At 42.8% G+C, this 27723-nt stretch overlaps 1 protein-coding gene and 1 long non-coding RNA gene across 3 annotated transcripts in view; one reads left to right on the top strand and one right to left on the bottom strand.

Moving 5' to 3' along the window:
- Window positions 1-25152, bottom strand: part of LOC125107064 (uncharacterized) — a 97598-nt gene extending 72446 nt beyond the window's left edge. For both annotated transcript variants that reach the window (XR_007129459.1, XR_007129458.1), the window contains exons 1-2: window positions 24963-25152; window positions 19140-19286 (exon numbers count right to left, since the gene is read on the bottom strand). This is a non-coding gene — a long non-coding RNA (uncharacterized LOC125107064). The remainder of the gene's footprint in view (window positions 1-19139; window positions 19287-24962) is intronic.
- Window positions 25153-25306: 154 nt separating this feature from the next.
- Window positions 25307-27723, top strand: part of SYN3 (synapsin III) — a 459720-nt gene continuing 457303 nt past the window's right edge. The window contains 1 exon segment of the mRNA XM_047742754.1: window positions 25307-25432. The gene's annotated coding sequence lies outside the window, so the exon portion shown is untranslated.

The raw sequence follows: 27723 nt of genomic DNA, 5'->3' as shown, positions 1-27723 counted from the left end.
ACCTGAGCTGAAATCAAGAGCCAGACCCTTAACCACTGAAAAGTGATATTTTTGTATTTATTTCAGTTTTTAGAAAACTTTTAAAGTATGTTTAGAACAGTTTGAGCATGTGGTTTTACTTTTCTGAGAATAAATTTTGTAAAATCTAAACATAGATCGAGTAATTCTGATGAAAATTTAGTTTCTGCGTTGACATGGCTGTAAGCACAAAATACTCACCAGATTTTGAAGACTTAATGTGATAAACAGAATGTGAAATAGCTCGATGATTATTTTCTACACCAATTATGTGTTGAGATGGTAATGTTTTGAATATATTGGTAAAGTAAAACACATTATGAAAATGAATTTCATCTGTTTCTTTCTACTTTTTAATGTGGCTACTTGTAAATTTTAAATTACATATGTGGCTTGCATTATATTTTGATTGGACAGTTCTGAGTTAGTCAAAGAGGTGACAGAGGTGACTAAGACCTAGCTCCTTCCCTCAAAAAGAAAAGGAAGCACAGAGACATCTCATGGTGAAACAGTGATGCTATCAAGCAGTAGTATAGACAGTAGATAGTAGATGCTATCAAGGGATATCATCCAAAAGATGTGGAAGAAGTAACAGGGAGAGCACCTAACTTAGATTGAAGAAAACAAGGAAGACTTCTTGAGGAAAACAAGGTGATAACGAGATATGACCTTTAAAAGAGGACTAAGGATTATATAATAACAAAATAAAAATAAAAAGGGTGCCTGGATGGCTCAGAGGGTTAAAGCCTCTGCCTTCGGCTCAGGTCATGATCTCAGGGTCCTGGGATCCAGTTCCATATAAGGCTCTCTGCTCAGCAGGGAGCCTGCTTCTCCCCCCCCCCCCCCCGCCTGCTTCTCTGCTTATTTGTGATCTCTCTCTCTGTCAAATAAATAAATAAAATCTTAAAAATAAATAAATAAAAATAAAAAATAAAAATGGATTTCCATTGGGGTAGTTATTATTGGCAAAGGCCTGAAGGGGTAAAATAGTATACTCATGTGGCGAATGAAAAGCAAGATGGTTTCTGAGGGTATAAAATGTGAGAAGGGTATGGCCAGAGATCAGGCTAGAGAGGTCAGTTGGATCATCATGGGTGTAGTAGAGCAGGCTTGGGTTGGGGCTTATTTTGCAGGTGAAGGTACACCTAGTAAATTCTGTAAACTCTAGTTCTAGGTTTTTCTTTTCTAATCTGTTTCGCAGAGGAGGAGTGAGCACACTGCTCATTTTCACTGGTTGGTTGAACAATGTCAGCTGCAGGGATCTTGCCCAAGAGATGAACACTTATATTATAGGGCAGCTGGTTTCATGTCATTAGATTCAGGCTTTCCTCATATAACATATTTCTAAACTGCACAGCTGATGTATTTCTGGGCCTGAAGCCTTACATTTCAGCATTTACTTATTCCACTGATAATTTTTTGATATAATGTTATATATTTGTGTTTCAGATTTCCCCACTGGAATGTAAGTTTCATGAGACAGAGACTGTCTTGTTCATGACTGTACACCTAGCACCTATAAGACAGTCTTTCATACAGTTGGTATTCAGGAAACAGGTTTGAATATATAGATGAGATAGTGGCACCTACTGGTAACATGTAGCATTGCAACCCAGCTCAATTGCCCTCTGTAGATTCTTTTTTTTTTTTTTTTTAAGATTTTATTTTATTTATTTGACAGACTGAGATCACAAGTAGGCAGAGAAGCAGGCAGAGAGAGAGAAGGGAAGCAGGCTCCCTGATGAGCAAAGGGCCTGATGCGGGGCCTGATCCCAGGAACTCTGAGATTATGACCTGAGCCAAAGGCAGAGGCTTAACCCACTGAGCCGCCCAGACGGCCCCATCTGTAGATTCTTGTATAAGACACTAAAGAAGCCCAATTCCACCAACAGGGTGTCATTATTTCTGAATGATGCTGACTTAACTGGCTCAAAAACTTAACTACAGGAAGTGGAAAGTTAAGGGAGGAAAATGTATATCTAGAAAAATGAGGCAGCCTAGTGTAGTGGAAGAAAAAAGACTTTAGACTGACACAGGTTTCAACTTTAGCTCAGGCTTTTTTACTTGCTATGTGACACTGTGTGACACTGTGCAAAAAATCTCACACCGCTGAGCTCATTTCTTCATCCTGAAAAATGGGCAATAAAACCAATGGTGTTTGACATTGGAAATAACATATTTCGAGTGTGTTCTATAAAGGATAGCTAGTATTAGCTTCAATAGAAGATGAGAGAGGGAAGAAAATGGAGTGAATGGTCTGCTTGTCTGTTTCCAACTCTTCCGTCTTCATTTTGGTCTAGAAGGATCCTTCCAATCATTCTCATGCACTTGGTTTTCAGAGAAGGTAGTTTCTTTGCTCATTGCATTATAGGCCATTTCCTGGCCCTGTACGATGGTGAGTGAATAAGGAGATGCAAAGATTGCTCAGGCTGCTGAGACCAGAAGCATCTCTCAGGAGGTTTTTCAGGCACTAGAAATCAATATCTATTGTCAAGCAGCTTCAAAGCTGATTATCTTGAAATGAATGGTCATGCCTCCTTTTTAGGTCACCATCCTACTCTTGTTCAAAGGATTGGCTGTAATACATTAGGTTCCTAATTAAGAAAGATGATGCTCAGCAAATGACTTTTTTGAGCAGAATACTAAACCACTGGAAAAGTCTTGGAGCAGGTCTTCTGGCATCCACACAGAGACAGCATATGCAGATAGACTTGGTGCTGCCTTAATTGGTAGTGGTGTAGGGTTTACATTTCACTGCTCTGCTGGGAGTAATAAAGACTGACGTTATAATCAGTGTGGCAGTAAAGAAATGGAAACAGAATCTGAGCTGCTCTGTTATTCAACTAGAGCCAGTTGAAAAGGAAATGGATACTGCCTCAGTTGGTTGAAAATATAGACCCTTCACCTAGTAGTAAAAATACCTATGGCAGAATGAAACAGGACCCTCCATCTAATAATAGTAATACCTCCGTAGTGAAGCCAACCTTGATTCAAATTCTTTGTCCTTTACTACCTGTTTAGCCTACAACAGGTTGCTTAGCCTCCCTGATACTTGGTTTCATCATTTACCAAATAAGACTTTGAGAAATATGTTAAATAAGTTACCACAACTGGCAAAGTTTCTGGCACAGAGAAAGCTTTCTCCCTTCTCTTTCCCTATGTATTGTTCAAACGTCTTTATATTTTCCACAAGTTCCCAACTTGTGGCCTGGATGGACATGACAGTTGGGAGCTGTGAAGCTCCTATAGTACAGGTAAAATGTTCTATGAGTGTTATCTTTTCTGGTGAGCATGTCTATGGTTTTTTTTTTTTTTTAAAGACTTTTATTTATTTATCTGACAGACAGAGATCACAAGTAGGCAGAGAGGCAGGCATGGGGGGTGGGGGAAGCAGGCTCCCTGCTGTGCAGGGAGCCGGATGCAGGGTTCGATCCCAGGACCCTGAGACCATAACCTGAACCCAGGTGCCCCCATGTCTACGGTTTTTAACAGATTCCCAAGGGGGGTTTTAACCCAAAAACAAGGTTTAAAAATCACTGGCCTGGGGCATCTGGTAGCTCAGTCAGTTAGGCATCTGCCTTCAGCTCAGGTCATGATCCCAGAGTCCTGGGATCAAGCCCCAAATGCGGCTCCTGGCTCAGTGGGGAGTCTGCTTCTTCCTCTTCCTCTGCCCGCTTCTCCCCCTGCTTGTGTGTTCTCTCTCTCTAACAAATGAATAAAATCTTAAAAAAAAAAATAAAATAAACATCAGTAGTCCATATCTTTCTTTTATGGTCTGGTTCCTGCCTCCCTCTGCACCTTCATTACCTACCATTTTCCTTCCCATTCATTATACTCAAGCTATTCTAACCCTCTCTCTGTTCTTCAAACATGCCATGCTCATTGTGACCTCAGAACCTTTTGCTTTTAATTCCCTCTGCTCCCTAGATGTTCACATAATAAACTCAGCTCAAATATTACTTATTGAGATGGTCCTTCCCTGATTTCCCAATCTAAAAAGACCCTCACCCTGTCCCTTCCTATCACATGTATAATTAGTGGATTATACTAATTCAGGAAGGATATAGACTGCTGCATAGACTGGCAGGCTTAAACAACGGACATTTATTTCTCACAGTTCTGGAGGTTGGGAAGTCCAAGATCAAGGTGCTGCCTGATTCAGTTTCTGGAAAGAACCCATGGTTTGCTGATGGCTGCCTTCTCACTATGTCTTTACATGGTGAAGAAAGAGTAATCTCTCTTTTCCTCTTCTTATAAGCCACTATCCCATCATGAAGGACCCACCCTCATGACCTCATGTAAACCTAATTATTTTCCAAAGGCTCCATCACGAAATACTATCACATTGTGTGTTAGGGCTTCACTATATGAATTTTAGGGGGACACAATCCAGACCATATCAATATCATTACATTTAAATGGCTTCAGAGTCTTTATCCTTACCTTGTTCATTCCCTTATTTATTTTATTCCTTACCCAATGCTTCATAGGGTGTAGAGAAATGTACCCTCCATAAACACAGGAAATTAGTCTTATTCACCATGGATTCACAGCAATTAGAACAATAATTGTCACATAGTGGGCATGCCAATTACTGTAAGAACGGATGTCGGGATGGATGGATGTCAGGATGGATGGATGGAAGGATGGATGACTTCTGAGTGTATCTTTCCGAGATATGGAAGAAATGCCCCCCTCCCCCTTTTACAGATGAAGAAACAAATTTAGACAGATTCAGTGTCTTGGAAAAGGTCTGTACACAGTTAATAAGAGCAATCTTTGGACCTGACCAGTAGAGTTGAAATCCCAGCTCTGCCACTTAAAAACTAGGTAATTTTGAGCAACGCACTTAACCTCTCTGTTCTTCAGTTTTCTCATCTGTAAAATGCTGATAATAATAATATATTATGGTAGCCTTAGAGCTGTTCATTAACATTCTGGTTCTCTTCTTTCAGGCCCACTTGAAGTTAGGTATGGCCAAGAATTGTGATTAGAGTAACTGTATCATTTCTACATGGAAGTTTTTTTTTTTTTAAAGATTTTATTTATTTATTTGACAGAGAGAGATCACAAGTAGACAGAGAGGCAGGCAGAGAGAGAGAGAGGGAAGCAGGCTCCCTGCTGAGCAGAGAGCCCGATGCGGGACTCGATCCCAGGACCCTGAGACCATGACCTGAGCCGAAGGCAGCGGCTTAACCCACTGAGCCACCCAGGCACCCTACATGGAAGTTTTTAAGAGCCAATGTGTGATCCATCCTTTTGTTTTCCCTGATATGAAATGTGAAATGTTCCAGATGGAGATTTCTTTATTAGCCCTGATCCTGGGGTAAATACAGTGTGGAACAGAATTCGCATGGACATACAATGAAAATATGGTGTGCATTAGAAACAAACCACTGAGATTTTTTTGTTATCACTGCGTAACCTAGCTTAGTCTGGCTAATATATATACCAAATCACTGAGCTCTTGTGAGGATTAGATGAGTTGATGAAAGTATCATGTGTAAAACAGTGTTTGGCACATGGTAAGTATTACATAAGTGCTTATTATTATGATTACTCAGTTAAGGTTGAACCTAGGACTGGAATTCCGGTTTTCTGACTAGGATTATGATGTGGTTTCCACCACATGTTATTCCACAATCTACAAAAGAACAGTAGAGAGGGAGAGGAAAAGGATAAGCAGAAGTCTTGCCCACACATGCCACATGCCTCTGGTTCTAAGAAATCCAACACTGGGAGGATGACTATTCCTGAAGACAAGTTCCTGAGCACATGCAAGAACAGGGTCACCCTGACCAATGATTTCAGTTTGGGGAGAAGGGCAGTGACCTATTGTCATGGGTTTCTCCCTCAGCAGAACATCCTTCCTATCATTTCCCTTCCTTCTTTTCTCAGGGCCCAGAGTGAAATTGTGCCTTGAGGGAAAATTTCCGGGCAGGACTAGTTGGCTGGGATATTCTCAGCAGAAGAGACAGTTCAAGGTTTGAAAAAGGGATAAGGGCATCTGTTTTGTGAGGCAACTGTGTTTGGTAACTCTGTTGGTGCTTATGGAAAGCTGGGACACGCTCGAAAGAAAATGATAGTGTGTCATCCAGTCTTCTGTATGATCTCTAATACAACAATGAGGAATTAATAGGCATCAAAATATAATAATATAGGATTTATTACATATATTAATATATGTAATAAAGGTTGTAGGTAATAAGTGTGATAACTAGCCACTGTGGTGTGCTTTTAGTAAATATGCCAGGCCTGCTCCAAATGATTCATGGACCTTAACCCATTTAATCTTCACTGCACTACCAGGAAGTTATTACTTTTACCTCCCTCATGGTATGAATGAGAAACTGAGGCACAAAGAAGCTAAGGAGCTTGCCCCATGTCACGAAGTAGAGCCAGGATTCAAATCCAGGCAGTCAGGCTCCAGGATCTCTGCTTCTAGTCACCATGGGGTACTCTCATCTGTCTCACACTTCCCTGCCTTTGCCTGCGCTGTTTCTTCTGAATTTTTGAAACTTATATCCAGAGCTTGCCCTGACTTCTCAAATCCTCCCCTTTAAGGCTGTCACTTGCTCTTCTGTGACCCTCTCTGCCTTTATTACAAAGAATTTCAGGGGCGCCTGGGTGGCTCTGTTGGTTAAGCATCTGCCTTTGGCTCAGGTCATGATCCCAGGGTCCTGGGGTCAAGCACCATATCTGGCCCCTGCTCAGTGGGAAGTCTGCTTCTTCCACTCCTGCTCCCCCTGCTTGTGTTCCCTTTCTCGCTCTCTGTCAAATAAATAAATAAAATAAATAAAATCTTAAATAAATAAATAAAATCTTAAATACATACATACATACATACATACGTACATAAAAACTTAAAAAACCAAACAAACAAATTTCACATTAAGCCATGAGTGCCTTAGGGGCAGAGACTACATCTGACACAATGCCTGGCACAAAATAAAGGTTAATTTATTGTTACTGAATTGATGTTCAAAGATATGAGTCCATAAAAGACAGTAGACATACCAACACCAAGTATAACCTCTGGAGTCAGATTGCTTAGCTTCAAATACCAAACATTAATTTTCATAACTCACAGGTATGAACAAGGGAATTTTTATTTTTTTGTGCCTCAGTTTGTGCATCTATACAATGGGGAGAATAATAGTACAAACCACCATGGGTCACTGCATGGATTAAACGAAATGATGTAGTAAAGAACTTAAGCTGGGTCCTGGAACATATTAAGTTAATGAATGTATGTTCAATAAATGTTAGTTCCTTCTGCTTGAGCATCCTGGTACATTTCACACTGAAGGTGCATTATAGATATGCCTATCACGGACTAATGAGAAAATACCTCAGACGAATAAGGCTAAATGATGACAACTTGGCAGACTGAGAGGTGTAAGCTAATCTATCAGTAAAGCTGCTGTACTCTAGTAATTTAATTCATGCCCAACAGCAATCAGCACATGCTTAACATTTTTCCATTCAGATGGATAGAGGTTGAGCAGTCAAAAATGGGGAAAAAAGAAATAACCCTGAGAAAATTGATTATACCATTACCAGTTATCTTCTGGGACCATAATAATGTAGCTTTCATTATTTCTTTTATATGCCAGTCTCTTACTGCAAATTGAAAATAGTACATGCAATTCAGATATCTCTGAAAAGAAGCCTGGTTTTGAAAAGAAATGGAAACAAAACAATGGTGTATAAGCATATCCATCCTGACTGGACATGAACAACAATTTATTATATTCACTATGCATGTGGAATTTCAGGTGAAGAATGTTCAGAATTCTAGTTTAGACTATTAACCCAAAAAACTCAAAACAGTTCAAAACTCAAAACAAAAAACTCAAAACTCAAAACTCATCAAAATTATTTTAATAACAGGATTAGACGTGAGGACAGTAAACTTAAAAGCATAACGTGTCCTAATCTCTGTATCAATATTCACAGATAAAATATACACAGCATGTCTTTAGGATCTACACACTAATTGTGCTTAACTGGAAAAGGAATGGAAAATGTACCCCTTCTAATCCCCTCAAAGAAAAAAGACAGAAATATTGGAAATTCATCATGTTTTCTGTGCAGTTATTATGGCTCAATACTGAAGGAAGACGTTCAATGTCAAAGTCCCCTTTGAGCCTGCAAAGTCTCTTTGAGCCACCACCTTCTCTTCTACAAAAAATGATGCTTCCAGAACCAGACTGATCTCCTTATCATCAACTTGGGAAATCAAAAATATTTAGGAGTGGTAAAGTGTTGTGTTTAAGGGTCCAGATTTTGGATCTAGATAGCCTAGGTTCAAATCTTAGTTTCGTTTTTTTTTTTCTTAAAGATTTATTTATTTATTTTAGAGAAAGAGAGTAGGCAGTGGTGGGGGGCAAAGGGAGAAAAACTCAAGCAGACTCGTGTTGAGCCTGGAGCCTAACGAGGGGCTCAATCTCAGGACCCTGAGACCATAATCAGAGCCAATACCAAAAGTCAGATGCTTAACTGACTGAGCCACACAGGCACCTCCAAATCTTAGTTTTAAAACTGCTATGTGGCCCTGAGAAGTTACCTAGGCTCTCTGTCTATGAGTTTCCTCCCTTTATAATGGAGATAATAGTACACCTAGATTGTGATACTGTTGCAAGGAATTAGTAAATTAATGTCTCTTACATAATTATCTCCCAATAAATTTTAATCATTATTATGCATCTTCAATTTATTATTCATAAATATCCTTAAAAAAGGCATGGAAAGAAAAAGTATAATAACAATAATGGATAGGATTTTAATATTGCAGGTTAAGTTTTCAGCAGTTTTTTATGTTAACCCTTTTGATCCTCATAAAAACCCTTTGAGGTAGTCTTTTTTTTCCTAAGATTTTATTTATTTATTTGTCAGAGAGAGAGCACAAGCAGGGGGAGCAGCAGGCAGAGCAGGCAGAGCAGGTAGAGGGAGAAGCAGACTCCACACTGAGCAAGGAGCCTGATGCAGGACTTGATCCCAGGACCCTGGGATCATGACCTGAGCCGAAGGCAGACACTTAACTGACTGAGCCACCCAGGCATCCCCATTTGAGATAGTCTTATCAGATGGAGGTGAAGTGACTTGTCCAGGGTCATAAAGCTGGTAAGTAGTACACCAGGCTGTGAACCCTGACAGACTGATTTTAGAGCTCTCACTTCTGAGCATTAACTCTATAGCCACTTCTTTTGAGCACTAGCCTGAATGTATTCACCATTCACTCAAAAAATATTCACTGAGAATCTGCTCTGGGCTAAGTACCAACCCACTTTGGGATACATTACTAAACAATGAGAAACACAGGATCTTTCCCTCATTAATATTTAATATATTTAATACATATTTCTATAGATATAGATTCTTTTAAGCTTGTCCATGTTCATTTTGTTCATAGGGATAAATATTATTTTCCAGGTCTATAGCTCTTTATGAAGCCTAAACATTTGGTTTTGTTTCTTTTACCTTTCCCCTACTAGCTGGAAAGATCCACCTTTGGAAGTCTAATGTCTTGTATAATTCAGCACCAGGGACAGTAGACAAAAAACGACAATAAGCATTAGGAAGATATATGAAGTTTTCTCTCAGGCTTCATTAAGATTTGATATCTTCGCACACACACACACACACACACACACACACACACACACACACACACACAGAGAGACAGAGACAGAGACAGAGACAGAGAGACAGAGAGATCTGAACAAGAATCCTAGATTCACCAAGCACATCCCTGGAACAGAAAGGGAAATGTGCCTCCACAAGGCCATACATGGGAAGCCAAGAACTAAGTTCTTAGAACTAGTCTAGTTACAATTAATCTCAAATGTGCTGTCATCACCAAGCAGAACTGTGTATATATTCAGTGACATGGATGTCCCATACGATGACAAATCCTTAAATAGGAATTGAGGAAGAAGTCAAGTACTCTGGCTTAAGCTCCAGAGGAAACATTATTCAGTCAGTTAGGAAGATTCATTTCCTAATATTATTATCTATTATTTCCTTTTCCCTGTATACTTCCTAATATATTTGAAAGCATGGGTGAATAGAAGTTTCAAGGTTCATTAGAGGAGAAACAGATCCAAGTTACTACTTACTGACCCTGCCTCAGACACTGCATTTCTTTGACATCACTGAGTACATTAGAATTCTTTCCGGCCTATCAATGTTTATTAGATTTGATGTTGCCTAATTCTGATGTCCCAAAGGAAGGTGACTCACTCCAAGTAAGTGTGTTATCAGTTTCTAAGGACATGTCTAATCTGGATGACATCATCTTGTCTGGAAGATACATTTTAGGCAGATAGTTCCCAGAGCTCATGAAAGAAAAACTTTCCATTTGCTGTGCTTCACTAATCCCATTCCATTAAAGTGGCTATGAGAGGCTGAAAGGGAAAAGAATGTGATTCTGTGAAGGAATATAAAATTATAGATTTAATCACTCAAGACTACATTTATTATAATAGTGCAAAGCTCTTCAAGGAGTCTCTATTGATATAAATAAGGATCACCCTAAATCTTTCTTCTCTGAGCTCCTTTCAACAATTAATCAAGTACTAGCATGTAATCATGGAAAGTTACTGAAGTCCTCTGAGTCTCGGTCACCTCTCCTGTATAATGAGGACTCTCTGACTTGTGATTCCTCACTGGGGCCCTGTGAGGAATAATGAGATAATTTGCTACCGCATGGTATAAAACAGTGGCAAGCAGAACCAGAGCAAATAGGGCACAGGTGACCGACTCACCTAAGGGGGCTGACATACAGTTTTTTAAAAATGAAGGAAATCCCCCTAAGGACTGGCTTAAGGACTTTCATTGTTACTATCAATAAATTTCTTCAACTAACCAAATGTTAAAAAGCCATATGATTTGGGCGCCTGGGTGACTCAGTGGGTTAAGCCTCTGCCTTCAGCTCAGGTCACGATCTCAGGGTCCTGGGATCGAGTCCCACATTGGGCTCTCTGCTCAGCAGGGAGCCTGCTTCCCCCTCTCTCTCTGCCTGCTGCTCTGCCTACTTGTGATCTCTGTCTGTCAAATAATTAAATAAAATCTTAAAAAAAAAAAAGCCATGTGATTTGAAGTGAGAACTGGCCTCAAACCTCATCTCTAGCATAGAATAGATACTATACCTTCCTTCTTCGCCAACTTTTACTTCTGTAGGCTACAAAAAATATAATTATTTCACTGAAATATAGTTATCCTTATATATTGGTAAAAGATCCAGCTAGGGGGCACCTGGCTGGCTCAGGCAGTAAAGCATACAATTCTTGATCTCAGGGTTATGAGTTTGAGTCCCACATTGGGTACAGAGATTACTTAAAGATAAAATCTTTAAATAATAATAATTAAAAAAAAAAAGAATCCAGCTAGTTGCTTGGATTAAAAGTTAGATAATAGTGCAGGCTCTAGAAGTGATTTGGCCTAAATTCTGATTCTACCATTCATAAACTGAGTGACTTAGTGCAAGTTTCTTAATCTGTCTGGCATGAATTTACTTATCTGTAAAATGGGGATAATATCAACAACCATCTCATGAGGATGTTATGAGGATAAAATTGCTAATAGGTATAAAGCACTTAGGACAGTATCTGACACATAAGAAGGACTCAACAAATGTCACAATATAGAGAACATACCAACCAGACATAAAGTAGTCCAGGTGCTTTGGTGGGTACCCCCTTTATTTACTTCCCAGACAGAAGACTAAAGACAGAGAAAGGATCTTTCTTCCTCTGTAGATCTGTTTATTATGAAACCATATCTTATTTTTCACTTATTTATTTTTCTTAAGGCCATTCTTTGCTTGGCTGATGATAATTGTGATCATGATTATGGGGGGGTGTTATTTTACTCTACATCACGATGTATGGAGTTCATTCTATGGAACCAAAGGAGAAGTGGAGAGGGGTCTGAGTGAAGGAGCAGGAGACCTAGGCTATAAAGAAAAGTGAATAAGGCTTGAAACAAAGCTTTGTGCTCTTGTCCTAATATTTACAAATGCTAATCTAGACATCTGTTGATTCAGCCAGATTGTCATGCCTCCCTGTTGACGTTGAGTCCAGAGCATAGAAACATAAGAGAAATCACTAGAATGAACAGATAATGGACCTGGAGGCACTTAAGATGAGAAGAGAAGAGAGATTCATGAAGGAAACCTCTAGTTAGGAGAGACAGGAGGTCTGAATGCCTCCATCCTACTATGGGAGGATTATAGGAATATCAGATGAATATTATTACAGTGGCTGTCTACAGGACTGTTATCTACAGATGAAGGACACAAGATTTATTAGTGTATCTATATTCCCAGCCTCCATATCCTCTATGTCACCCCCATTAAGGCAATTTTTCTTATTTATTCAGCAATTGGTAGAGTTCTGGCCTATTTCAGTTATTAGAGTTTTATGACGCAAGTTGAGAAGAACAGGAAGAACATGAATGAAGAGACAGGTCTGGAGATTCAAAAGAAAGGAGAAGAGAAAACAAAACAATAAAAGTTGCAGGGTTGGGGTGTTAGAGTCTGAGGGATTTCATGAGGATGGGTTCTGGAGGACCCATGGGGGTGGGGCAGAACAGAAAAGATTAAATGAGACATTAGAGAGTTGTTCTAGGTTGTAAAATAGACTCCTTTTATTGGTCTTCAAGAGGGCCAAGTATAGGTTAAAATTCCTTTAAAATTCCGTTTGACTGCTAGATTCGACTTTTACAGATAGGATTTTAGAGACTGGCCCAGGGTCTCCAGTAATCAGGGTTATGCATGTGCATACTGATGTCTAGAAATTCACTCCCATTCACTAAAGACAGGGATTGGGACATGCAAGCCCCTTTATTCTATCCAAGGAAAACAACTTTGCTCTTCTGAAGAATTGTTGGAGAAGGAAAATGAGAAAATATCAACAAATTTTATTTAAACTTTAGGAATAAAGTTTAAAGGGAATAAAACAAAATCCTCAGTCTTTTCTTGAGCTGAAGTAGAAGGCATTTCACTACCACCTCTAACCTCTCTGGAGAAGAAAAGCCAGTCAATAGATGACCTGTTTAAATTGGATGGGAGCTGACATAATGCTCACATCATCAGGGAAATTAGCAACTCCAAGAATAGGAAACACTTATCCCTTGAGACAGCTGCAAGGAAAAATTGCTCAGAAATGTCTGTGCTGGGGACTCACAGGGAGTGCAGCTGGAACGGGAATGAGCCCTGGGGTTTCCTAGACCAGTGTTTGACAGCCAGGACTATAAACAGCCTTCACTAATATGAGCAGGGCCCAAGAATTGATGAAAAAGGATCTGGGGCTCTGAACTGTGGTCTGGGGCAGGTGGCACTGGGCTGGGACTTAGAGCTGGGACAGAGAGAGTCAGAGCTGGCTTACTGAGAGGATGAGACTATGCCAGGCTGGGAATTGGTCCATCACCCACTAAATGTTAGCCCAGAACTTGCCAGTTGGTCTACATATCAGAATCTCCAGGGACTATCTTTAGAAATATACATTCCTGCACCTTACCTGTGGAGACCCTGATTCAGATTTCAGATGAAGCCTGGGCATGACTCTTTCATAAGTTTCTTGCTTAACTCTCGTGAAACGTATTCGCAAGCCAGAATTTCAGAACTGCCAGTTGAGGCAATCACAACTATTCCCTCTCTAACCAGACCATTAAGACAATGATTCCACTTGTCACAAAACTATCAATTAGGGAGTTCCTTTTTTTTTTTCCATTTCCACAGTAAACTCTCTTCATGACAAAATGAAGAAAAGTCTCATAGCCTCTTTTAAATGACCATGCAATCTTCTACTCCTCCTCCTTCCCTTTCTCCCCCATCCTCTTCTTCCTCCTTCTTCCCCTCCTACCCTCATCCTCCTCCTTCTTTTTAATTTTACACCGAACACAAAATAGCTTTAATGTATACACAACCCACGTCAAAACATAAATGGGCTTTGAAACATAGTTGTCTTCACCAGCTCTTGTGAGACAATCCTGTAGACCCAGGAATGCATGAGGGAATCATGAGATTTTGGGAAGGAGTGCTAAGAGGTGGGAACAAGAAGCAAATATCTCACTCAGCATGAAGCAGAAAGGTTCCCATTAGGATTTGTGGATAAAGGATCCATAGTACTCCAAACTCAACTCAGGACTCTAGCAGGATTAAGAAAGGTCAGGTGATGGCTCAGGCACAGTGAGACCAGGGACTTCAAGGCCCCAGGTGGCAAGAGTCAGGAACAGCCAAGGTATGAAGGTTGGGGCCTTGATGTCAGTTGGCAGATCAGAGACACATCATCTATGATTGACAGCGCAGTACTTCCCAAATACCAGACCCTGGACATCAGAAGTAGCCAAGGAACTAGTTTGAAACACAGACTCCCAGGCCCCACCACATTTGTGATCCCTGCCGCTCTCCGTCTTATTTATGGCTCTCATTCACGCTCACTAGTCTGCTAACTGAGTGAGAATAGGAACGGCATCTGACTTGCTCAGTCCCAGGGTTTAGTTCAATAAGTCACATCAACATGACAAGTATTCAAACAATATACATAGACATTTCTTACCTTCTGAATCCACCCCACACAGGACCCAGGGAGATTATCCTAAAACACAAATCCAGCCATGATATTGCTTAAAGACAGTCAATAGTTCCCCTATGACTCCTCTTCCCGAAGAGGGTCTATAGCCTCCATGTAGATAGGTATCTAGAAAAGAAGCTTCCATGGTCAAGTAACTGTGGAAGACTCTGGGATAAATTAAATGAAATGAATCAGGTTTCTCTGATGCAGGATTTGTCAGAAACTATATCATACCAACAAGCCTTGTAAATCTCCAAACGATGGGTAGGGGGAGGTAAGTAAAAAAAAAGGGAGGGGAAGGAGTAGTATTCAGTGCCTTTTCATTTTTATGTGACTGTGGCACTTTGGGGGCACATCTTAAATAACTACTGCTTAGAAAACAGACTTTGGAAAATTCTGTCTGACCACAACGGGCGCAATGTTCATATACACATCCCTCATGATCTCCTGCCAAAGCTCTGCTTCCCACTCTGGTTCTTGCACTTTAACAAAACCAAACTTGTTCTTACTTCCAAGCCTTGACTCACGCTGCCTGTCCCCCAACACACACACACATTCTTCAAGCCCTGGAACATCCTCCAACATACACAGAATTCTCCTGAAGATGATCATGTCCTTGTAGAGTCAGCTCAGACATCAACTCCAGCAGAAGCTTCTGCTGTTCAGGTGCTTCTTCTGTGTGGGTTCAAAGTGCTCTCACCATTGCCACACAGCACTCACTGTGCCATATTATCGTGGTCTCGCTAGACCATAAGCTTTTGGAAGGAAGGAGTCTTTGTGAGGTTTTATCTCTGCTCTGCTACACCAGAGTTCTCTTGGCACAGTTGGCACTGGGGCTGGAAAAATCTTTGCCGTGAAAGGCTGTCCTGTGCACCACTGGGTGCCAGTAATGCTACCATCATCTTACCCACCAGCCTCCCCCAAGACGCAGGAACCAAAGATGTCTCCAGACATTGTCTGATATTTCCTGGGGGAACAAAACCATCCCTAGCTGAGAACCACCATCCTATATCAGTGCCTGGTATTCATTAAACAAGTACTTATTGAACATGTACTACTTTTCAGGCCCTGCGCCATGCAAAGGGAATACAACTGTGGACAAAACACTTGCCCCTGCCTTTAAGCAGCAGAAATCAAGAAGAAAAGACATGATTATGAATGTAATAATAATCATAGTTCTATGAAGGCTGAGAGAGACTTGTGGTATTTGGTTCATTTCTGTATCTCCCAGCAAGTAAGACTGTATCTGGGACATCCTAAAAGCTCAATAAATATATGTTGAGGAATCATACCAACTAAAATTTACAGAGCACTTCTAATGTGCCAGAAACTCTTCTAAATACTTTATGTATATTGAAATAATTGAGCTCCATAAAGAACTTATGAGGTTCTATTATTATACATCTACAGATACGCAAACTAAAGCATAGAAATTTTAAGTAACCTGGCAATGATCATGTAATGAGTGCAAGGCAGAGTCAAGACTTAAACTCAGGCAGCCTGGTTCCAGAGTCCAAGCTCAAGTGACTCACATGTTGTTACCAAGGATGGCCAACACTGGTGGAACTTTCCACCAGTGGCATAACAACACAGTAAGTGATTTCTTTTACCTTGTCCTTAGCACCATTTTATTTGAGGAAACTTAAAGCAAAGGACGGTTAAGTAACCTGAATTCTCCCATAAGTGGTAATTGCCTGAGCTGACTTCTATGCCCCGTCTGACTGTGGGGACCTGTGCTGTTAACCACCATGTTATACTGCCCCAGATATGGAAGCATAATAAATAACCCCTAGATGATTGGAGGAATGGTCTACATACTTTCTGAACCCCCCCCCCCATCACCAAGCACAGTGCCTAATACATAGATGGTGCCCCACACATGATTTTTTAAAATGATGGCAGTCAAGTACAAGGAATGGGATGCTCAGTTAGGGGTCAGGTTTGACTTCTCCTCCTGATTTTGCCTTTGAGTTGCTGTGTGACCTTGAAGACTTCACTCCCACACAACCAGGTCCCCATCTAGCTCTCTAAAACGGGAGTTTTCCAATTTCCCGAGTTCCCTTCAGCTCTGATGCTGATTCTAGCAGCCAGTCCCGAGTGAACCCAGAGAGCGCTCTTTCCATCACCGAGGCCAACCAGGTAAAGCTCCTCTCCCAACTGTCCTGATTGGTTTGCTCACCTCCTGATGCAGGTGCTGTTTTGGTTGCCTGGTAACACAGTGATGGAGACTGCCAGCTCCCAGAGGAGAAATGAATGAATGAGCAGAGATATTCACAGTAGGAGCCGTGGCCACAGCCAGAGCAGCACATTGCAGATTTCATTAACTCCACCTGTCTGAAATGTGCTTTTCATCTAATGTTGATACAGCAGCCTAATGGGGAGTCTGGAGGTGGCAGAAATCCTTCTGTACAATCCTATCTGCCCATAAGGAGGTGACTCTATCACAAAAATCACAAGCACAGTAGTGTGTTTTAGTATTGATAATAAAAGTTCCCCTGCTGTTCTCTTCCATGTAAAAGACTACTGTTCCTGTGTTCTATCCTGCCTTTAAATCCAGGTTCTGAATTACTGGTCGGGTCATATAAATTGGAACTGATCCCTGTGATCACTCTGAAAAGCAGGCAGAACTGAAGTTCAACAGAGAGGAAAACCTTTAAAACAGCTAAGAGCAATGTTTTTGAAAGAATGTAGACCTAGGTTCAATTCCTACCTTTGCAACTTTGGCTTAGTTTCTTGACTTTAGAGCCTTAGTCTCTCCATCTGTAAATTGGAGATATTAACATCTATCTCACAGTATCACTGAAAAGAACTAAGTAAGATAATAGAAGCTGAAGCACTAACTCAGATGCTGGTGCACATGTGAACAACTTTTATCATTATTATTGTTATTGTTTAGGGTCCTACGCCATTTAAATGATAAAACTGGGATTTGAATATGGGTCTCTAGTAATCCCAAAGCCAACTTTTGTCATCATTTCATTCCTTCTTGGAAAGGAAAAGCCATAAGCATGCGTTCTTTCAACAAAGACTTAGGAGACACTACATGATGGTGTTGAAAATGATACTAACTCTTACACAGCAGTTTTGAGACCAAGCAGTGCTTTTGGATGCATCCTCTCACTTAATATGATGGTCACTTCTCTGACGTCTGGATAGAGATCCTTCGGAAGAAAGCAATTGTCTGCCTCTGGAAATTAAACTCCACTCTTCTCCCAGGAGCTTGAAAGTCAGGAGAAGGAGCCCCATCCCCCAGTGCAGGGGAGCCACCCAAAGGGCATGCTAGCAAAGGGCACTGAATTATGTGCTTATGTCCCTGACCCCTTATGTATGAGATATGTGATCTCAGCAAGTTCATTTACCACTGTAGGCCTGTTTTCATAATCTGTAAAATGGGAATCATGTATATGCTTATCTCTGAGAGTTGTTGGGATAATTCAATAAGCATATGACTGCAGAATGCTTAGCACAGTGCCTCCTTGGCAGCTGCCACAATGATTGTGACAATCACCATGATCCTTATTATTCTTCTAGAGGCCTGCCTGCAGTATGGGTACCTTCCAGGGAAGGTGGGCCTAGGTGAAATGCCACAGTCAGCCCATGATCTCTAGGGGTCAGAGGAAAGAGAAGAAAGTGAAAGAGGAAGGGCAAAAGGGACACACTTTATTGTCTTTGTAGCTGGCCCCAAGAGGGTAAGGACAGCTGGATGCCAGACTTGGCTGATGCTGTTGTAAAACCCATGGTCCAATAAAATACTTGAAGTTTGGGACAAATAAGATAGAAGCTAGTGGTGTATAATGTTAGGCTCCACACCTCTGGGTCATACTCCCTCATAACCCAGGGGTCAAGGGGTCTGCTCATTGCCTGAGCTCTAAATGATGAGATTTATGTGGTTCTTTCTGGGGAAATCTTGGATTTGATCATTTCAATGCAAATAAAATGGGGAACACTTGAAGAACACTTATTATGTACCAGGTACTCCCCTAAGTTTATATGTTTTAATAGATTTTACCCTCGGGCAACTCCTGAAGGTAAATTTATCTCCCTCTTTATGTAGATAAGGAGTCTAGGCAAACAGCTTGCCCAGAGTCAAAATCTAAGAAGTAGCAGAGCAAAGATTCAAACACAGCCTAGTTCCAACCTTCATGTTCTCAACACATATAGTTATTGCTTCTCCATGTTGTTGAGGGAAAAAAAATCCATTCTCCGTCTTGCCTGGCTATTCCTCTGGCCATTGAACTTGGCTGAAATGATGGGGGTCTTTATAGAGGCCAACCTATGCAGAGTCATTATTACGTGGGGTTTAGGAAGGAAGGAAAATTACACGGAAGGGGTAGCTTCTTTGTTGTGTGCCTGTGTGGACAGACTCCAGACACTCGAAGTGGTGGAAATGGAGAGCAAGGAGATTTTAATGCTCCCTGAGAAGTGGGTTTCCTAACCCCATGCTGGTAGTAAGTCACATGCAACTACTATTGATGTTATGGTAATAGCCAGGCGCTTTCATGGTTAAACTTCACAACAGTCCTGCAAAGCTAGTTATATTACCTTATTCTACAGTGGAAGCACCCAAAGCTTGAAGAAGTGTAGAGGCCAGTCCAGGACTTCACAGCCAGACAAGAAGCTATGGGCCAGGTACTCAAAATCAGCTCAGCCGTGCTCAACCTTGACTATACAATGATGTCACCTGGGATGCTGACAAAATACATACCTACTGGTGAGAAAATATACACCAGTGGTATGGACTGCTGCCTAGGTGTTTTCATGGCCCATCCCACTGGAGCTGGTCTTCTTTCTGCCTCAATACAGCTGCTTGCCAGTGAGTTGTGAAGGCAGATGTATTAGAACATTACCTTTGAAAGTGAATGAAACCTTTAAGCACCCTTAATTACAAAGGAACACCCACTGACATCTGCCTCCCCTTAAGGGTGACTCCAAGGATATGGAAACTTATTTTTCTGGTTGCCATGACAATCTTTTGCAACGTCAGCAAAAATGCTCTGTGTTACAAACAAGCAACCATAAAACCACTCAAAATCTTTAGCTCAGAATTCATCTCAGCTCCAGACCATGCCATGCCCCCTCTGAGACATTACCTAGGGATTCTAGAAAAGAACTATAGATGTCAGGACCCTCTAAACATTCCCCTCATTTTACTAGGGCTCAGAGATAAGATGAATTGCCTCATGTCAGGGAGTAAATTAATATTTTCAGATTTTCTTTTATTCTATACCTCACCTCCCCATCTTCCTAAGACATTTTTTAATCCAAAGAGAAAATAGCTGAAATTGAAAAGTTCTCTCATTTTTACCGTTCTTATTTTTTATAAGTCAAATGTATTTTTATGCTTTTTAATTAATTCATTTTAAAATAAAAATTGTACCTATTTAGGGCATACAACATGATTATTTGCATATATATAGGGGAATGATTACTACCTCAACCCTCTTTGGATAGACTCCAGAGCCCTCTTACTACTGCATGTGTTTTAACTCTCACAGACTTATTTGTGTTTTGTACCCCCTATCAATCTTTAATTATAGCAATTCATCTTTCTGCAGATTTTAGGCACCATGATAGGTAGTGAGGAGGAAATACTGAAAGATCATTGTTGTCATCTTAAAAATCTCTCCATGGGGTGCCTGGGTGGCACAGTTGGTTAAGTGTCCAGTTCTTGGTTTTGGTTCAGGTCATGATCTCAAGGTCATGAGATCCAGCCCTGCCTTGGGCTCCCACTCAGTGCTGGAGTCTGCTTGGAATTCTCTCTCTGCCTCTCCTCTGCCCCTGCCCCTGCTCGGGCGTGTACATGTGCATTGGGTACACGTTCTCTATCATAAATAAATAAAATCTTAAATAAAAAAATCTTTCCATGGGGGCACCGGGTGGCTCAGTGGGTTAGAGCCCCTGCCTTCGGCTCAGGTCATGATCTCAGGGTCCTGGGATCCAGTCCCGCATTGGGCTCTCTGCTCAGCAGGGCGCCTGTTTCCTTCTCTCTCTCTCTCTCTCTCTCTCTGCCTGCCTCTCTGCCTACTTGTGATCTCTGTCTGTCAAATAAATAAATAAAATCTTTAAAAAAAAAATCTTTCCATGGATAGATAACAAAATTAACTCTGCCCTTGTTGGCAAGTATGAACAAGCCATAGCTGAATAGAGAAAAATTTTCCTTGCTTGGGACCTGGGTTCCAGCTGCAGCTCTGTCACTCACTAGCTGTGTTACATCATACCAAGCTGTGTGTGTTAAGGCACACACACACAACGGCCTTCATTGTTAAGACAGCATTTTGAGTTCTCACCTCAACTATGTGCTAAGTGACTTTGTGCAAGTCTGTTTCTTCCCCTATGAAATGGAGATAATATCTCCTTAAGAAGGTTGTTGGCCCATGGATATATAAAGCACTTAGCACAGTGTCTGATAACTTAAAACTGTGCTCAATAAATGAAAGTATTATTACTCTAATGAATACTATCTAATCTGCCTACCTCACAGGAGGGCATATGAAATGAGGGACTTAACAAGCTAGAAAATTTACATATAAGGGGGCTTACTTCTACAGTTCATTTGTTATTATAAGGGCTTGCTTGCTTTTTTTAGATCAGATAAGAATAGCAGATCTGGGTTCTTATCAAATATAAATATCTTTTTTTTTTTTAAAGATTTTATTCATTTATTTGACAGAGATCACAAGTAGACAGAGAGGCAGGCAGAGAGAGAGAGAGAGAGGGAAGCAGGCTCCCTGCTGAGCAGAGAGTCCGATGTGGGACTCGATCCCAGGACCCTGAGATCATGACCTGAGCCAAAGGCAGTGGCTTAACCCACTGAGCCACCCAGGCGCCCCTATAAATATCTTTTTAAACCGCCACCACCACCATCCTGTAGGGTTGGATTTCTTACTGAGGGGTGAGACAATGTGTACACCTGTCACTGTGGGTGCATCCATATGTATGCAAATTCCTGAGCTGAATTGTTCCCCAGAGAAAGGATCCTATGATGCATTATGTCTCTCTCCTTCCTGGACCCATCAGGATTCTTGGTTAAAAGTGAGAAAAATAATGTAGGCTGTTAACACAAGGGGGGGATTTAGCAGAGATGGAACATTCATAAAATAAAGTTGGATGGGGGACAGGATGGCATGAAGGATCAAGCTTGGGAAACAGGCAGAAATTAAAGGAATCTGGAGGTTGGCCAACAAGATTCATGACCAAGCAGCAACCAATGGTCCAGCCTTTTTAGGATGCAGATGCTGCTGCCATCATCAGTCTGATTAATCTCACGGCCAATCTCTTTCCATAGCTGTCACATTCTAGAAAGACAAAGTCCCAAGAGTGAGCAACTTGGCCCAACTTAGGTGACACCTCTACCTCAAATATTTTTGGGGACCAGGAGAAAGCAAATTGTGGAAGGGTCTGGCCCTGGGAATTGCCAGATCCCCACACAATGAAACTCCCCCAGTATCTTCCAGGCAGCCACCTTTGGTCCAGCTCTCATTTCATTGATGAAGAAGGTTCAAAGAGGTTGTTCAATGACTGTGTGTCAAGTCTTCTGTTTTCCAACCCCATATTCACTCTCTTACACAAAACCTAGCAATTTATAAAGTTATAAGTTGTTTCTCCAGCTTTAAACAATATCTCAGGTGGGGACAAAGGGACTTACTATGGAGAGTCATTATCTGTTTTCAGACCCTTTTTATTACATAAGCTCAGCACATAAGAATAAATAATGCTGGACTGCAGCTGACCTCTAATACATGGTGGGAGAATCTCATTACTGCAAAATCCTTGGTGATAAATATAGAGAACTGGCTATGATACATTGAATTTTCAGTTGTAACCATTAAGCACTTCTGCATCTAACCGCCTTTTCTTTTCTTATTCATGGTGCAATAAAAAAATAATTTTCCATGCCATAATTTGCCTGGTTTTTCATCTACACTTCTATCCCACTCCATTTCCTCTTAAAAACAAACAAACAAACAAACAAACAAAACAAAACTAATACTAGTGAAGCTTTTTGAATTTATTAACCCAAACAAGAACATCCTTTCCATTTTTCTCCAAGCAACTCTCCTGTGTATATTTGAAAGCCAATAGTTTTTTTTTTTTTTTTAAACTACAAAGAAGTCCAAATCTTAGAGTTGGGAGGCATCTTAGGGGAGCTCTGCTCTGACCTCATTTCACAGGTAGGGAAACGGAAGCTTAGAAAGGATATGCCTGGTAGGTAGAGGCAGAGACGGGCCAAATGCCATCAAAGACTATGCTGGGTTTCTGAGTTGAGATTTCCTTGATCCTCTTATGTCCACTACTGCCATTATTTGCTTCTGAACAGAAACTCAGGAAGGATCTGAGGTATTGCCTAATCCAGAGGTAGAAAGTAGTAGTCAAAGGGGCAAATCCTGCCTGTACACGGGTTTGATTTTGCTCAACATTCTTGGTTCACACAGTTCTTTAAAATTGTTTTAAATTAATTGCCAACATGTAAAAACCTGGAGATTTAACATAATCTGAATTTCTGACTCTTTAGTAAAAATCAGATCATCAGGCAACTCAAGGTCCCTACTGCCGCATGGCAAAAATGAGTTGTTGCCGAGTAACAAGCTGCCCCCCTTAGGCAGCTGTGCACACCCCAATATGCCACAGTCTCCACCCCTCCCTGTTCTATCACATCCTGCCAACTTCACTTGCTACATTACTGCCTGTCCCCAAAATTTGTGATTCCTAAGCTAGTCTTACTCCCTTAGGCACTGAAGTTGGGTCACTCCCTCCTATTGATTGAGGTCACTTACTAAGGGTCATACAGTAAGCACAGATGTTGGAAGACAAACTTCCAAGGGCTCAATCCTTGGCTCTCCTCTGGTCCCACACTAGGTGGTCTCATACTGCTCCAGGTCAGAAGACTCCCCCAGGTACATCTCTAGCCCCAGACTCATATCTGTGCTCTACACTTGGGTATCCAGCCCTCTCTTTGGACAAGTTGATTAAACCTTTTGGTGCCTTCATTTTCTCAGCTGTGATATGGTGACAATGAGAGTGCTTTTCCACCATACAGTTATTATGAGAATTATATATACAATTGGTTAATATATGCAAAACAATTTGAAGAGAATCTGGCACTACTGTTGTTGTAAGTTGCCTTATGGGTCTCTAGAATGTTCATGATGGAGCTTTTATTTCCTTCTGCCTCCAACCTGCTCCTTCCTAGGCTTCCTCATGTTGGTAATGGCACCATTATCCCATGGATGGCTAGAGCTGAACACCTGAGAGTCATTGTTTGTTCATATGTTTTCCTCATTCCTTAAATCCAATTCATCATCAAGCCTTTCCATAATACTCTATAAATGTATTTCAATTGGTCTACCCTCCCCATCTCTGCTGTCACCACCTTGGTCTAAGTCACCATCATCTCTTGCCTGGGCTTCTGCAGTATCCTCCTGTTATACACTGAACTATGATTCCCCCCCCCCCCCAATCATATGTTGAAGCTCTAATTCACAATGGGAAGGTATTTGGAAATGGGGCCTTTGGAGGGTAACTAGATTTGGATGACCTCATGAGGGTGGGAGCTCATCACAGGGTTAGTGTCCTTATAAGAGACATGAGAGAACTCGCTCTCTTTCTTTCTCCCTGCCATGCAAGGATACAGGATAAAGGCAGCCATTCACAAACCAGGAAGAGAGCTCTCATTAGAAACAGACCCCAACGGCACCTTGATCTTTACCTCTACAACTATGAGGAAATAAATTTCTGTTGTTTAAGCCAACCAGTCTATGGTATTTTGTTATGATAGCGTGAGCAGACTAAGACACCTCCTAAATGGTCTCCCTGATTTGTCATTCTTTCTCTTCCAAAATGTGTTCCCCACACAACAGCAAGCTGTTTTAAACACGTCGTAGGCACCCCCTCCCCCCAATTCTTCAGTGGCTTATTTTTGTCCTTACAATTAAACGAAGCCCTTCAGGGTGGCCCACTGGGTTCTGGGGAAATCGGCCCCCGCTACCTTTCCAACCTAGCGCCCCCCGTCCTTGCTCAGCGCTCTGGGCCAGCCTAGTCTCCGGTTCTGTCCTCAGAACCAAGGTGCATCTGATGCCCCCTGCCGGCCACGCTCTTCCTCCAGCCTTGGAATCCCTTTTCTCTTTCAACTCTCACATCAATTATCACCTCCTCAAGTGGTCACAGGAAACCGATTCTGAGCGTCCCTGACCCCCTTCCTTATTTAAAATCACCTTTCCCTTTCATAACAATCGGACATTATCTTCTTTGTCTGTTTCTCTGCACTTAACCTGTCCCCCACCCCCCCGGCCCCATGCAAACTACAAGAGGGCGACAGACTTGGTCTTGTTCCTGGAGCACCCCGGCCCTGAGTGCCCATCACACTACCTGAGACACGCGCGGACCGTGCGGTGGGGTTTCTCTGAGGCGCCTCCTGAGGTCCTGAGAAGTCAGGTGCCCTTTTCAAAGCTGGCTTCCAAGGACGCTGCACTCTTCGCACTCCCCAAGGGGCGTCGAGACGCTCCTGGGATCGAGCTTAATCACCGCACTCGGCTGCCTGAGCCCAGGGAGGGATCAGAGTCTGGGAGCAACTTTCCCGCGTAGAGAGGTGAAGCGGGAGCTGGGGGGAGGGGAGGGGAGAGACGGAGGGGGCGGAGTCTCCGGGGGCGGGGCCTCTCTGCCCCAGCCAATGGGGCGTCTCGGCGCGGCGGGGAGGCCAGGCAGCCGAGGAGAGACGCTCCAGCGCGGTCGGTGCGGAGGCTGAGCTCGCGGACCCTGAGCGCTTCCTCAGGCGGGCGGCGCGTTGGAGGCAACCGCCCCGCTACGCCCCGGGCTCCGGTTTCCTGGCAGCTCGCACGGTAAGCGGAGCGCCGCCGCGAAGTAGACTTTGTGGGGTTTTCGGAAACTGAGAGCTAACCCTCCCGCCCTCGGTCCCTCAGAAAGGGGCTGCCGGTGGCGTCCTCGCGCCCGGCCGCGTCCCCGGCGCGCCGGCCCTGTGCCCGCGGGATGCGGGCGCGCGGAGGGCCCGGGAGGGAGGCGACGAGCCGCCGCGGCACGCTGCCTCCACAGGCTGCCGCAGCCCGGCCGGGGCCCGACCCTGCGACGGACGGGTCGGCGCGCGGGAAATGCCCGGGGCGCGGGACGGTGGCTCCCGGCCGGACCTCCGCTCGGCCCAGGTCTTCAGACCCCTCAGGACCTGTTGGCCTGGGGCTGGGGTCAGATTTATCACCGCATTTCCTATTTCCACCCGTCCTGAGGCGCAGGAGGAGATCTCCGATCGGCTCCACGGCCGAGCTCGGAGCGAAGACTGGCCCTGGTTGCCGCGCCCCGTATATTTATTCAGCCTTTACCCGGCTCTCCCTGCTGTGTGCCAGGCACTGTAGTGAGCCTTGGTGTACGAAGACGGGCTTTGGAGGGCCTCTGGGGCCAAGAAGGACAGTAGGAGGAACAGTTACCGAACACTGCAGTACGGGGGACTTGAGGTGGAGAGCAGGAGTGAGGAGCCTGGAGGGCTTCAGGGTGGAGGTGACCACTGAGTGAGGACTGGAGGGTTAGCCCCGCTGAGAGCTGCGGGGAGGGGGTCCAGGGGGAGGGCTGGTGGGACAGCGGGAATTCCAGATAGATTTTCTTGTGCGAGGCTAAGGAAGCTGAAAGTCCAGTGTTCCATCGGACTAAGGCTTACTGTGGGTAGGAAAAGAGCTGTGGGCATGGCAGGAGGCTAAAACACGCTCCGGCCTTAAAAATGCAGCCTTAGACTATCTGAATTTTGTCCTGGGATGGAGTGCAGTGGAGGAATTCTGACCAGTGACCAGGTCACTCTGGCAGCTCTGTGGAAAATGGATGGAGACCAGAGCAGCAGAGAGAGCTGCTTAAGTTGTAGTTGCTGTACGGACTTGGCTGTGAATACTCTGGTTCCAGAAGGCAGCCCTAGCTACCCAGGAGCCTTGCTCCCTGGCCACCAGGCATGTAGGAGATGTAGCTCACGTTACACTTGATTCTGCAACTTGCGGGCCATTTTTATATTGTTTCTGGAGGCTTTGAACCTTGTCATCAGGGTTGGACTCTGGAGAATGGAAGGGTACCTCTCCCCTTCTCTTTTCTGTCTTACAGAGACAGTGTCTCAGCTAGTAGAGGCTGTAGTTAAAAGCAAGGTGTCACTGGGGAGTCAGATCAGAAGGTCATTTAGCTATGTGCCTGGAGGGTGTAATCAACCTTTCTGAGTTTCAGTTTTGTGACTCAAAAGGAAATATCATAACTACCTTTATTAGGTCAGGTTCCCTGGAGAAAGACTCAGAGATTCAGAGGTTTGTGGGACTTTGGGGGAGTGGTCTCACTGTCCAAGGGGGTGAGGGGTAAGGAAAACAAGATTGGGCAGAGGGAGAAGTGGACCTGTGATGCAGTGCAAAAGAAGCCTCAGTTGATCCCCTGAAGTACGGGGGCCAAGCCTTTGAAGCCCCATGTTGACCAGCCATTAGATGCAGGGGGGTCATAACTTTGGTTATGGTCAACATGGGGCTTCAAAGGCTTGGACCTCATACTTCAGGGGTCAACTGAGGCTGGGGAATTGGGGGGATTGAGAGCTGTGCCACAGCAGCCACCTCTGCAGGATGGCCTTGGGAAGTAAATGTAGTAACTTGAGAGAAACTGGTTGGCACTGCATCCAATGCAGAACAGGCATTTAAAAAGAGTTCATTTCTCTTGCCTTTAAACTTCTTGACTGTGTCTGAAAGTGAATTGGGAAGTTAGAGTTGGGTAAATAGGATTTTTAGAAGAAAGGAATTTAATTATAATAGCCACAATGACTACCACTTCCCATTACTGAGTGCCTATTATCTATATGCGTTCTCTCCTAGTTGTCTAGTAATATTCGGAGTCGGGTAACTTTTGTTTTATAGTCAACCTGGTCTTTTCCAAAACACAACAGAGTATGCATCCTTTGCCATAAAATAATAGCAATAACAACAGCAGAAATCAAAACAGTGTGATTTGTTACACGCCATGAAGTGATTTCACTGATGGTTAATTAATTAATTTATTTATCAATTATTAATTCCAACAATGTGCAGTGAGTGCTTCCTAAATGGCAGGGTGCTGTCCTAGGTGCTGGGAATGCAGTGGAGTCTATCAGGGGAGAGACAGACATTAAATG

The sequence above is a fragment of the Lutra lutra genome, chromosome 8 (genome assembly GCF_902655055.1).
Source record: "Lutra lutra chromosome 8, mLutLut1.2, whole genome shotgun sequence".
In the NCBI taxonomy this organism is placed as follows: domain Eukaryota; kingdom Metazoa; phylum Chordata; class Mammalia; order Carnivora; family Mustelidae; genus Lutra; species Lutra lutra.
The sequence above is the reverse complement of the archived record's forward strand: the minus strand, read 5'-3'. Positions and strand labels throughout refer to the sequence as shown.